Source organism: Triturus cristatus, chromosome 7 (genome assembly GCF_964204655.1).
Source record: "Triturus cristatus chromosome 7, aTriCri1.1, whole genome shotgun sequence".
NCBI classification, from domain to species: domain Eukaryota; kingdom Metazoa; phylum Chordata; class Amphibia; order Caudata; family Salamandridae; genus Triturus; species Triturus cristatus.
In genome coordinates this window covers 831,078,154-831,087,926 of record NC_140590.1, presented here as the reverse complement: position 1 = coordinate 831,087,926, position 9,773 = coordinate 831,078,154, and the positions used below count along the sequence as shown (strand labels likewise).

Here is a 9,773-nt window from a genome sequence, read left to right as displayed (position 1 = left end):
CAATGTGGTCCGTAGCCTCAAAGAATCAGGATAGAGAAATTTCTTGAAACTGTAAACCTCACCCAAAATTTGTGGCATACTGCATCATGGAGTTCCATACTCACCAAAAATTAAAGATTATTTGGGTGGGCGTTACCACTTCCAGGAAAACTTAAATAAAATGGATAAAAGAGATGGGATCCAAAGGGTAATAAAAGTTAAAATTCTCTAGCAGAACACTCAAGCTTGAATTAATTTAGAGTTCCTCTGAAAAGATTAGAAACGATTTATGTGTGATGCCTAGGAATGTAATTTGTTCTGGAATTCTTTGTGAGTCAACATGTTTCAGTCAACCATCAAGCACCTGTGGCTCAGTGGCCTTCTTCAGGACTCGAATCATGATATAAATATCCCCTGTCTAGTATGGTGCTAGAAACCAATCACAGTGATAATGTCATGCGCAACATACAATACATGCATACTTGCTATGTTGGTAGAATGAATTTCAGTCTTGATAACTTAATGTAGAAGAAAACAGATCAATTATCAAGAACAGATGGTACACATATCCTCTTAATACAAATATCATGCAGGTTCCTGTGTAATCACAGGAAAGCCTCGCTCTGTGTATGCGCATTTGTGACACACAGTAAAACCCTATTTTGTTATTCATGATATCAGAGCCAGCAGTAACCCCCCAGGAGCATGACAGCAGATTGTATTGTTCATCTAGAAACTTTATTTTTTTTAGAATTGTATATAGCGCGAACTAGACCCAAAAATATCAGGTATCAGAGCGCTTTACATGAGCACCAGTTTCGTTACAGATGGACACCTTCATTTTTGTTTGGCACGGGGAGATTACATGATTTGCCCAGAACCACAGGATGTTGAGCGTTGTTTACGAGACTCGAACCCGGTTCCCCTGCTTCGACGTCGACCGCTCTAGCCATAAGGCTACATCCTCTCCCCCACCTTGGCGCTTGGAAGTCCTTGGGTAGCCGTGCGCTCTCTAAATCACCCAAATTAGAATGGAACCTGAGACATCAGATGGTAGCCTCACCCCTGGAACATGAGATCAGACTGTGCCTTCAATACAGACTGTGATATTGGTCCAGAAACCCACTGCTGTCCTCTGGGTCAGTTCTCTGCTGCTTCTGGATCAACCCTATAGGGGTCCACTCAATGAGTCAAAATAATAAATGAACGTAAAGTGCATGCAGTCTATCCTTCAGTCCACTTCCTGTTATCACGTACCTAGGTCATGCTAAGAGCACCACTCAGGTCACTTATGCACAACTTCAAAAAAGGTTCCTGTGAGAAGTTGGCCTGTTGTATGATGTCACTAGTTATAGTGTACACCTTATATCAGTCCAAATACCCTTATGGTGATTGGTTGTAAAGTCAACCTTATAGACCAGCTATCCTAGTGGTAGCATGGACAAGAGCAGTCTTAGGCTAAACTCTGAATGGCATGTGAAGCCAGCTGTGATACCATATATAATCCCTTGAATACCAAATGAAAGGACACCACAACAGATATATATATAAAATAAAGTGTATTTATTCTAAGCAAACCCTCAGCACTCTTTATGAGATTAGAGGTAAGTACAACACAGTCTTATTAATGCATACAGTAAGTCACACAGGTAAGTAATACAGTTAGGCCCTAGGGGCCACGCAAACCATATACTAAATAAGTGGTATAAGAACCACTGTCACGGAAATAGGATAGGCCTAGGCCTAGGGAATCGCTGGGGCTACACTACACTAGCGTTAGTTAGGAAGTGGGAGGCCCACGGGATTCGTGTGCAGAGTGGAAACACTCACGCGTAATGCATAAAAGTCAATAGCGATGTTACAGTTTAGAAATAGATAGATTTAGGACACTTCCGGAGTAGCTAGGAAGTTGAGACTTGAAAACTAGACACTAGGATAGTCACTATCCTGATGAGCACCGGAGTACCCAAGTTACCTAGCCCACAGGCTGCGGGTGCATAGGGGTGAAGATGCGTCGTTTTCGTCGTCGACTCCTATGGATGCCTGAAGAAAGATGCTGACAGACAGTCAGTGAAGAGTGTCCGGTGGATCCCAAGGCTGGGATCAAGAAGAGAAGAAACCTGCAAGCAGAAGGGACAGAGTCAAGGTCACTAGCCAGTGACCACGTGGAACCGGAAGGAACCAGGCGATGTCGTGAAGAGTTGCAGGTGAAGGTGAAGCTTGTCGCTGCAGCCAGGAGGACCAGGAAGCGTCGAGGACGACCAGGACCAGGAGGCGAGCTGTCCCACAAAGGCTCTTGCTGTCGGCGGCGTCGAAGTTGGACTAGGACTCACCAAGCCTTGGCAAGCGGAACCCACGAAGAACAAAGGACTTGCTTCTGGTGCAGACCAGGAAGGTCTGGGGTGCTTCTTCTTTGCAGAGAAGCGGGAGCCAGTCTGGAGGAGCCAAACCAGCGCAGAAGATTTCAGGGTGCGTCGTCACAGAGGCCACTAGCCAGCGGGCAAGCAACCGGACAGACGCGGCAAGCAGGAAAATGCTGAAGGGCCCCACGCAGGACTCGTGGAGTGTGGGGGGCTGATCTTCGGTGCAGATGGTGCTTGGGGTTGGGGCTTCTCAATCCCCGGTGCACAACTTCGAGGGTACCTCAGAAGCTGCGCTGTAAGTTACTAGCCACTTTTCCCAGGTAGCCGGTCCCACGTCGCTCGTCGCCTCCACGGATCTCAGCTCTGCTGCAGATGTGGATGAGGGTCGGAGAAGTCTGGAAGTCAAGGCTCTGGTCGGGCTCTGCAGTCGGTTCCTCGTAGAACGGTCGCAAAGCAAAGGGTAGTCTCTTGATGGTGCCTGTTTGCACAGGGTAGCCACTCCTTGGCTACAAGGGAGATTCTTCAGTCTTCTTCTTTCGTCGAATGTCGAAGGTCCAGAGTTTCTGTTCAGTTTTGCAGGTTCAGGATAATCTAGAGTCTTGAGGCCCAACTCCCACTCTTATACTAATCTGGGGGGCTTGGATACCTGCTAGGTCACGCCTTATGGGTGGGACCTGGGAGGGGGTGGTTACACCCACTTCCCTTTGTCCAGTTTTTGGACCTAGAGTAGGTCGAGAACCGCAAACTGGAACTGTGTCCAACTACCCAGTCACCAAAAATAAAGACCGGAGGCGTTCTTGCGGCCTCTTTTTATAGATCCAGTTTAACCACCGTTCCATCGGTAAACACGACATTATTTTTCATATACTTTTGTTTTTCCCTTTTACAAATTGCAACCATATTTAGAGCTTACCGCGCAAACTGAACTTTCCATTAGTGCTTAAATAACGGGCATTATCACCCAGCTTGGTGTTTATAGTTGACTCGACATCATGGGGGTAGGAGCTATGTCTAGTCTGACAGGTGAAGTGCAGATCACACAGATCTCCACTGGTGAACAAAGGAAAGGGAAGAAGTACCACAGCTCACCATTTTCTCCTTTGGGAAAAAAGGAGAGTGGGTAGGAACAGATTAGCAAGAAATTGACCTCTGACAATATCCGGAGGACGGCTCACGTCATAGAGAAAGCTGAGAGGAACCCTTGTGATGCTATTAACTCCTGGTGCAGTAAAGGCTTCTGTTATGCCGCTGACCGCGGCACCTGCAGGTGGCCAATAGAGTGGTCAGCGCTCCAGTGTCGTCTGGGCACCAGAGTCCCCTCCCCGCCCCCCCTTGGGGGCAGGGACTCAGGTGAATCCCCCCTCTTCCTCCCTGGGCGTGACGCGATGGGCGTCACTTCCGGGGGCATCGTGGCCTGAGGAGAGGCTATATAGCCCTCCCTCACCATGAGGGCGACCTCTTTGCCACGCTCGCCGCATCGCTCACCGCTTCTGAAGGATCGCTCGTCCGTCTCGTTGCAGTCCGTCGTGGTGCCGTTAAGTTCAAACGGTGAGTGCCGCTCGCTACCCTCCCCCGCCCCGGCCCTGTCCCTGGGCAGTACCAGGTCATACGGGACCCGTTGGCATCGACTGCCCTGGGTGGGGGGGCGCGAGCTCCGTGACATTCTTCCTCGAATTTAACGTGGACGGTTTCTTGGAGAGGGGAGGCGGGCGATCCGTGCCGCGGGCCTGGGGGTTCAATTTGTCCTTCTCTAGGTCAGGGGTCGCGCTGCCCTAGGGCACAGCCACCCGGGCCTGCAACTGCATGCGGGGAGAGCAGGGAAGCGCGTAGACTGGGCAGCCTAATGTGATAAGCCACTAGCGCCCTTTGCTAAAGACGGTAGTTCCAAGCCCCATCTGGGGGCAGAAGCACACTTGGGTAGGAAGCTTTTTGGCGATGCGGGCATTGTGGAAGTAGCATCAGGGATATCGCCGTGGTCGTTAGACGATCCCCGTGCTGGTCGGGTTTGGCCCCGACGGAGGAGGGGAGGGAGAAGGGAGCCGTTGTGCCCGGGCTCGTGCCGCCGGCTCCCCCCTTCCCCCCCCCCGCCCTTAGGGCGGACAACAATTGTGGATGTTAGCAATTTTAGCGCAGCACCATATAAAGCTATGGGGTGGGGATATCCGGCGCGTGTTACATCACCCCGGTGAGAGAGAAGCTTGTTTATCGAAGTTGCCTTTCAGTGAGCTTACTCCCTTGTTGCTGCTAATGCCGCCACCGTAGGCAACGTCGGCGGGCTGGGTCATGCGTCCCAGCATGCTTGGGCTCCCATAATGTGACCCCTCCCCCGCGGCTCTCCCGTGTCGGGAACTGGCGACGGGGCGATCGTCCGCTGCCCGCGCAGGGGGGGAGGGCACAAGGCCGGGTAAGTATGCGGGTGGCCAAGCACATGAGCTGGTGCTGCGCGAGTGGCAAGGCGCGATTAATAACCGGAGCTGCCGAGCCGGGAACAAGGGTTCGGGTCCCGGCTCCGGCTCAACAGCGGTTCCTCCCAGCGGGTCCGTTTAGAATTACAGCCATCCATTTGGGGAGGTAGCTCAGTGGTAGCGCGCGTGCTTCGCATGTAGGAGGTCCCGGGTTCAATGCCCAGCATCTGCAGCTCTTTCAATCACGCAATCTAATGAATTAAAGAGGCCAGGGCGAAGTTTTGCTTCAAGGGGCCGCGCCTGCGCCCCACAGTGCCCCAGGCACACCCCAGCATGGCACCCCAACGCCGGCTCTTGTTCTTGGGGGAAAGCATGCAGGTTCGCACACAACTGCAGTAAGTGTGGGGTCTCTCACCCTGCCTCCTCCTGTTCCAAGCGAGACAGCTCGGCTCTGCCCCCGGCACGACAGGACAAGTAATCGTTGCTCTGCCCAAGTCCCTACCCCACCATCCCGCACCCTTTCTGCTCCAAATAGCATTGCAGGCTGCCCCGCGCTCTCTGGGGGGGATCGGCTCCTCCCATCCCGGCTAAGGGTCCCTCCCCTGTCAGTATCGCCACCCTCCTTCCCCTGATCCGTGGGTACCCCAACACCAAAGAGGGCTCGCTCCTCGCGGAGGGCTTTGTGGAAGGTTTTCGGATTCCATACATAGGCCCCCTAGTGAGCAGGGACGTGGAGAACCTCAAATCAGCTCGGGACCACCCTGAGATAGTGATGGCCAAAATAAAGAAGGAAGTGGCCCTGGGGAGGGTGGCGGGCCCCTTCAACCTCCCACCTCTTCCGCACTTTGTAATCTCCCCCCTTGGGGTTGTGCCCAAGAAAGAGCCCGGGTCCTTTAGGCTGATCCAGCACCTGTCGCACCCGGAAGGGGGCTTAGTGAACTTGTGGTTGGAGGAGGGGAGGTGTTCTGTGTCCTACTGCTCCCTGAACCTGGCGGTGGACATGATCAGGAGGGCGGGGAAGGGAGCGTGGTTGGCAAAATCGGACATAGAGTCGGCGTTCCGACTACTGCCGGTCCACCTTCAAGTGGCAGGGCAAAGTTTTCTATGACAAGTGTATGCCCATGGGCTTCTCAGAGTCTTGTGCGTACTTCGAGGTGTTCAGATCTTCCCTTCAATGGGTCCTAATGAGTAAGTTCAGGGTTGAGGGAGTGGCCCACTACCTCAACGACTTCTTGTTTACTGGGGGCGCAGGGTCGCAGAGGCTCGGCGTTTGGACGTCCAGGTTCTCTTCTTCGCGATGCGAGCTACGGCTCGGGGGGACAGTTGCTTGCTGTCCTAGGGCCAGGCAGGCAGGCCTTTGCGGTGCTTACGGTAGTCCCGGTGGCAGACGTCGCGGTGCTTGGAGAGAGAGAGGAGCACACAGGTTCTCTGGGGGTCAGCGTTACAGGGTCACCTCCAGCAGCTTCTCTTCTTCTTGGGGGAAGGTAGCGCCCACTGTTCCTGGGGCGCAGTTCAGGGGGCAAGTTCACCAGCAAGCCCTTGGAGATTGTTTAAAAGCACAAGTTGAATCAAAGTCTTTTCCTCTAGTCTTTCCCTCTCCTTCCAGCAGACAGGCACCCACTGCAGGCCAGTCTCTCAGGCAGAGAGACAGTATTCCTCTTTCAGTTTCCCCAGGTCCTTCTCCTTCAGGCAGAGGTTCGTCTTGGCGCAAACAGGATCTGATTTCTTAGGAGCAGGGCTCCTTCTTTTATAGCACAATTCTTTTGTTCTTTGTCGCCAGGGGGCCTGGGCCTGGCTCAGTCCAGTTTTGGAGCACTTTGTTGTGGTGACTCTGCTCTTTCCTTTCAGCAGCAGGGCAGAGACATCAGCCGCTCCACAGGGGACGGAGCCGGCATTGTGGTGGCAGAGCACAGGTCTATTCAGAGTCAAAGGTGTACTCCTCCCACCCAACCTGGTGTAATCTCTCTACCCACCACCTGGCAGCCAGCCTGTCTCCTGGAATTCCCCAGCCCTGCTCCTTTACTGTTACTAGGCAGAACACACACACACAGCAGAGGCGGACTGAAATGGCCAGGTCAGTAAATACTAACTTTCTAAAAGTAGTATTTACAAACGCAGGATATTAAAATAAACTTTACTAAAAGAAGTATTATGAGTTCAGGCATACTAAACTTGACTTTCTACCATGCTCTCTGAGTCCACTGGGATTACAGCGTGTAGTAATTCCAGCAGCCCATTCTGGCCTATGGAGAGCAGGTAGCCTTCAATAGTGAAAAACGAAAATGGCTGTAATTCACTATTAAGACATGCCACACACATCAGGGCATGTCCTACCTAATGCCTACAATGCACCCTGCCCTTGGGCCTACCAGAGGGGTGACTAATATGTAGTTAAGGGAAGGTTTAGGGACTGGCAAGTGGGGGCACTTGCGCAGTCAGCGCGACAGTACCAGACTGCACGCAGGTTCTGCAGTGGCAGACCCTAGACACATTTTACTAGGCCGCTTCTGTGGGTGGCGCAACCAGTGCTGCAAGTCCACCAGCAGCATTTGTATTTACAAGCCCTGGCACTCCTGGTGCACTTTACTAGGGGCTGATAGTAAACCAAATAAGCCAAACATGGACACCAATCAATGTATACATTTTTCCATAGGGAGAGCATATGCACCTTAGCACTGATCAGCAGTGGTAAGGTGCCCAAAGTCATAAAACAGCCAACAACAGGTCAGAAAAAATATAGGAGGAAGGCAAAAAGTTTAGGGATGACCCTGCAAAAAGGGCCAGGTCCAACACAACCCCCTTCCAGCCAAAACGCAGGGTAGACCAATCACCACCGTGATGGTCTTCCATGCTTGGGGCGATAGAACAAGGACCTGGCCCGCAACTGCAGGGGCAGACTCCAGTTCTACGCCAATCTGAACCTATTGGACTTCCTCTGTCCATACTCTCAGGGCCCACCAAGCCAATCCATGGGGAACCCTTCTCCTCACCTGTGGACACCACCTGTGCAACACCTAACCTTAACTGGCCCACGGGTGTGTCCCAACAGACAGACAGCAAAATGCTACTGTGGCCACTGACAGTAGTCAGGGATGAGACCCAGGCCGTATGCCTCTCAGGGCTCTCAAACCTTTGTGGCCCCAGGGAGCGGGGGGCAGTAGCCCCAGGTGCTTGGCACCCGTTGTCCATTCTACCTCCTGTCAGGTCAGGTATGACATCCTGGCACTGACCCACCAGTCCCAGGACTGTACCCGGCGGCTGGTCTAAAGACTGGGGGGGCCTCTCCCACACCCGGTCCTCCTCCTTGGGGCTCTGTACCCTCCCACCTGGAGTGGTACCCCCTTCCAGAATTGCCAGGGCACCTGGGGCAGGTGTCCTGCGCAATTCGCCCACCAGTTCAGGGGTTCTATCCTGCAACTGGGCGTCCAGGTCAGGGGGGACACCCTGAATCTGGCCCTCCAACCTAGGGTCTAAATCCTTCAGTTGAGCCGGGGTCAGAGGCGAGGACTCCCTCCCTCTGCACCCCCTTCCAGAGTACTGCCCACTCCCAACTGGCGTGGTACCCCTAGAAGCAACATGGGTCAGGACACTGCTTACAGTGGTCCCACCCTCCAGGTCAGACAACACCTGAACCTGGCTTCCCAACCCTGGGTCCAACCCATGCGGTTGAACGCTCGCCTGGCGCACCAGGACTTCCCGGGGAGCACGCATGCCCCCCCTGAGGGTGACACATAACTCATGTGCCGTGTGACAGTCTGCCTGGTGCAGATCTTCCGACCCCTGTCCATCTGACAGTGCATGAAGATCCCCCAGGACAGAAGTGGTGTCACCATGGTCATTCACTGGTGACGCAGCCCTTCTGGCCGGCCCCTGACCCACTGGTTTTTCCACTGGGGACTCTTTCCCCCTCTCACCCCTCAATCTGGACTTCTGCACCCTCCCAACTGGAGCGGTACTGCCAGACACCAGAACTGAGGGAGGCCTGCTTACAGACACTCCCCGTTCACCAGGCACTAGGGGATCCCGCACAACGGGCAGCCCCTCAGGACAGACTAGGCTACCCACCTGGTGTTCCCTTAAAGAACCATCCAGGCTCTGAGACTGAGGTTGGGCACTACCGGGACATAACCCATTCACACTCCTTCCCTCCCCTTAAAGACAGGACGTGAGGCCCTACACCCCTCTCACTACTACAGGACCTAGCTGGGCTACTCTGAGCCACTTCCACCACACTGGGTTTGAAGATTCCTAAACCACTCCTCTTGGGATCACTCCCCAATGCCTTTCCAGACCCTCTGGACTCCACCAAAAGGTCTGCCTCCAATATGAGCTCGCTGCGGTCAGAGAACTCACCCTCACACAGGTGTTGGCATAGCTCTGGAAAACAGGGACTTACAATATGCTCTCCCACAATTGGATCACACAGCCCCCTAGCAGGGTTAACCAAACTATCCTTCACCTTACCATCCAGTGCCTCACACACGTACTCCACACCACTCTCCTGAGACTGGCAAGACAGTATCTGACTGTCTCTGTCACACAACCCACACTCTTCTGGGCGGTCTTCACACTCACCCACCAGGACTTCCGTTTTGGGGGAACCCCTCTCCCTGCACCTCTCAGCTAGAGTCAGTAGAGTGTCCCTCCCTCCACTAGGACTATGAACCCCTGCGCCACTTACCCTATTCCCTTCAGGGATACTGCGCACTACTGGAGCTACCTCATGCCCTTGAACCTCTTGGTGTATGTTAACCCCCTCCTTCAAGTCAGGCGCCACATCTCTGGGTGTGCGTACTACTCTCTCAGCACTATAAAATTCAATATTGCTGCCACCATCTGAGCTGGATTCCTCCTCCCACTCAGAAAAGCTCAACCTCTGAGCTACGCACCTTTCTTGTTGCTGGGCTGAGACACTCATGGCCTCAAGCCTCTCGAGCTCCATATCATATTTCCTCATTATAAAGTCATGCTCCATTTGCATTTTCTTTTCTTCCAGAGCCAGCTTCTTGCTTTCTAGCTCCAATTG

General features: G+C 53.3%; 1 long non-coding RNA gene across 1 annotated transcript in view; it reads left to right on the top strand.

Moving 5' to 3' along the window:
- Positions 1 to 3,805: 3,805 nt before the first annotated feature.
- Positions 3,806 to 9,773, top strand: part of LOC146810682 (uncharacterized) — a 153,822-nt gene continuing 147,854 nt past the window's right edge. The window contains exon 1 of the long non-coding RNA XR_014965715.1: positions 3,806 to 3,890. This is a non-coding gene — a long non-coding RNA (uncharacterized LOC146810682). The remainder of the gene's footprint in view (positions 3,891 to 9,773) is intronic.